The sequence below is a fragment of the Myotis brandtii genome, unplaced genomic scaffold, assembly GCF_000412655.1.
Source record: "Myotis brandtii unplaced genomic scaffold, ASM41265v1 scaffold179, whole genome shotgun sequence".
NCBI classification, from domain to species: Eukaryota; Metazoa; Chordata; class Mammalia; order Chiroptera; family Vespertilionidae; genus Myotis; species Myotis brandtii.
In genome coordinates, this window is record NW_005356635.1 from 2,041,787 (window position 1) to 2,045,727 (window position 3,941).

A 3,941-nucleotide genomic window follows, 5' to 3' on the forward strand; every position below is an offset into this window, starting at 1 on the left:
TTTTTTGTGCACCGGGCCTCTAGTATATAATAAAATCCTAATATGCAAATTGACCGAAAAGCTTAACAACTGGCGTAACGACTGGGCATTATGACATGCACTGACCACCAGGGGGCAGACGCTCAATGCATGAGCTTCCCCCGACCAGCATCTGCCCCCAAGAGGGAGGAGAGTGGCGGGGGAGGGCCAGCGAGTGGGCGGTGCCAGGCCACCAGCCAAGGTGGCTGTCAACAAGGGCCCCCAATCGCCCCGCCCACCGGTCGCCCCACAAATCGGCCCTGATCACCAGCCAGGCCTAGGGACCCTACCCTATATATTGGGAACAGTCTCTTAGATTTAAAAATTAAAACCTGGCAAGGCTACTCTAACACTGAAAAAAAACAGGATGATGCAGCAATAACATGCATGGACTCTGATCTGCACATTGTGTGGTCAGCCCTGATTCTGACACCTGTAACTGTGTGACAAAGCCAATTCTCTCTGCTTCAGTTTTTCCATCCATAAGATGGGGAAAATGGTACTACTGCCTCAGAAGGATCATGTTATGTACTACTTTTTATAATCAGGAGAAAAAAATGTAGCTGCCCATACAACAGCAAGATGCCTTTCACCTGAATAAAAAGCATGATTACTGGTGCATACAGCATCCTGGATTGCGAGAGGGGTGTCCGACTGCCGGTTTAGGCCCGACATTCCCCGAGGGGTCCCAGATTGCGAGAGGACACAGGTCTGGCTGAGGCCTCTAAAAGTAAATAATCTTGAACATAGAGAGTTTCTAATTTAAAAGTCCAATATATTATGCTATGGAAACATAAAAAAACTACATTCATCTAATTTTAGAAATTCATACTCCTTAACAAGTGATTCAGAAAATATGTAAAACTGGTTTTTGTGTTATTTCATGTGAATATAAATCATGAATATCCAGTTAATAAAGTAAATATGTACTGAAAGAATTTGACCTATTTACTACAACTTTAAGAAATGTTATCATTTTGCCCAGCCAGTGTGCCTCAGTAGTTGAGCATTGACCCATGAACCAAGAGGTCACCAGTGTGATTCTGGTCAGGCACATGCCTGGGGTTGCAGCCTCTATTCCCAGTAGGGCATGTGTAGGAGGCAGCCTATTGATGCTTCTTTCTCATCAATGTTTCTATCTATCTCTCTCCCTTTCTGTCTCTCCGAAAAATCCTATTAATAAAAGCCTATGTGGTCATCATGCCCTCATGCCATGACACCCTCACACCGCAACGAGAGATCACCAAGAGACTGTGTGCACAAAGGGCACGCGCGGGTGGGTGGGGCTGCATGCGCACGTGGGTGGGCAGGGGCTTGACACTGCATGCGTGGTGCAAAGGCAGGGCCTGTGGCTCTGTGCAGCGAGGCTTGGGGGTCCCATGGTGCGGAGGCAGGACCCCCGGCTCCAGCCTACCTCTTTGGGGAAACACATTGAGGAGCCCCGGATGAGTGGGAGGGGCCTACGTCCTTGGGGCGATAGATCGCGGGGATCCCGCACTGTGAGAGGGCACAGGACAGGCTGGGGGACCCCCCGCCAAGTGCATGAATTTCGTGCACTGGGCCTTTAGTTAAAAATAAACATATTTTAAAAAATATATCATTTAATTAAATGAATTTAAGTGCCCTTCTTTCATTTCTTTCTATTCTAAGCAAGACAGCTGGCAAGTTTTTTAAAAGGAAAACACAAGACTTAAGGGAGGTGGAAAGGTGGACAATAACAAGGAAACCTCGAATATGGCTGAATGGAACCGTGTTTATCACTAACTAGTCAAACTAGTTGGTGTATTCACATGGGTTTGGGGGTTGTAAAGACAGAACATGAAGCAGGTAAGCTGCTCAACTGACAATCTTACTATCCTTTTCCTTCCTAGTAATACATTACATGTTCTGAGACTCTGGGCCAACAAGCAGATAAACTGTAATGCTACATCAACCTAACCGCATGTGATAATGCAGACAGGGAATTTAGTAGATGGGCATTCAGAGGCAGAGGTGGGTGACCTGGTTGCATAAGTCCATGGATCCTGATGAAACACTGATAGAAAGATGGCAGCTGATCCCTAAAATAGAAGGTAGAGTTTTCATAGGTAGGAAGACCTTAGGACTGCCTGCTTTATTTAATGTATATTTCACAATGTCTAAAACACGAACATTTTATATCTCATTTTGAATCAAAACATTCTTATAAATTGTGCAATACTGAAGTGAAATGCTTCTGATGTTTAAAACAGGCAAAACTGGTTCCATCTAAATCGGATTTCTTTCACTCACACTAAATTCAAAATTTACCAACACTTAAATGTACGCCGCCTCTGTTACAAATGTCAAACATCTAATTTATCAATACAAAAACTTAAAAGAAAAGTAAGTAGAAAAATATGGTATAATCTTCTTTCCTATCATTGAAATGGTTTATCTACATTTTCTAAAAAATGGAACAATGACACAAAATACAATACCTTCTGGAAGTGTTTCTCTCAAATGTTAAAATAATGGGTCCTGAGAACAGAATTCTGAAATAGCTCACAATCCAAACAATTCCTGAAAATTAAGAGAAATAAGTGTTACTTCAAGTGCATCTTATCTTTAAAAAAACAAATAGTATGTTTTACAACAAAATCCTAACTACTGACTAAAATAAACTAAACTCAGAAAACAAACAAGATTTATGGCAAGATAAAAATATTCTTAACTATACATGCTTTCCTTGGGCATAGCTGTTGACCAAATCTGATTTAAAAAAACCTGCATTATAAAATTATTTACCAAAATAGACTTGTTTTTATTACATTTTTATAGTAGTCAACAGAGAGTTTGAAACAACCCCCTTTTTTTTTTCTTGACCACTGGGAACAAAAGTTGTTAAACTCAGAATTAGAATCATCCTAGATCTAGAATGGCATCAACTTGTGGGAAAGTTTATACTTTCAGGAACAAAACAGTGGGTGAAATGTTTTGGGCAAGAGGCACAGTCTCCATTTAATACTGTGGTAGCTGAGGAAACTTCACATTGATCAGCAGGCCAAGGACAGTGAAGCTAGTTGGAGATAAAGAAGGCATGATACAAACTCCCTGGCTCCATTACAGCAGCATTCCATTTATATCAGTCACTGTCCTTATATCTGTTTTACATTTCTAGAATTCTCAATTTCTATCCTATAACCTATAACTTATACTCATAAATGATAGCTTAGCCCAGAAATAGGTCCATAAACCTGAACTTTAACCTCTCAAAATAAAGTAGCTATTTTACTTATTTCTTCATTTTACCAGTGGTCATTAGTCTCCCTAAAACCATACATGGGTACCAAATGTCTGAGAGATGCTTCCTCAATACCCTAGGAGGGAAGGCTCTTCAACCACTGTAACTCTAAGTCACTGTCTCTATATCTTGCTTATTGTCATTCTCCCTGTGAACTTTTCATTCATCTTTGAATCTCCCAATACCTAGCATGATGCAAGGTACAGAGCAGATGCTCAGTAATTGTTTTAATAAGCCACTGAATCTTAGAAATGTTATCAATTATTATACCATGCTGAAATAAAAAATACCATAAAAGAAAGTTATATGGTTCAACTACAAGGGACAATAGTTGCCTTTCTTTAAAAAAGAAACAAAAAAACATTTTTATTGATTTCAGAGAGGAAGGGGGGGCAGAGAGAGAGAGAGAGAGAAACATCAACGATGGGGGAGGAATTATTCATCAGCTGCCTCCTACACAGCCCACACTAGAAATCAAGCCCGTAACCCAGGCATGTGCCCTGACCGGGAATCGAACTGTGACCTCCTGGTTCATAGGTCGATGATCAACCACTGAGCTATGCTGGCCGAGCATACTTGCCTTTCTTTTAATTACTTCATTCTTTCTCTTTCTCTCTCTCATCTTCCCCCCCCCCCCCCCCCCCCCCCCCCCCCTCTCCCC

The 3,941-nt window shown here is 41.4% G+C and overlaps 1 protein-coding gene across 6 annotated transcripts in view; it reads right to left on the bottom strand.

Moving 5' to 3' along the window:
- Window positions 1-3,941, bottom strand: part of NRIP1 (nuclear receptor interacting protein 1) — a 121,170-nt gene that overhangs the window by 98,046 nt on the left and 19,183 nt on the right. For all 6 annotated transcript variants that reach the window (XR_001361551.1, XR_001361552.1, XR_001361553.1 and 3 more), the window contains exon 2: window positions 2,478-2,559. The gene's annotated coding sequence lies outside the window, so the exon portion shown is untranslated. The remainder of the gene's footprint in view (window positions 1-2,477; window positions 2,560-3,941) is intronic.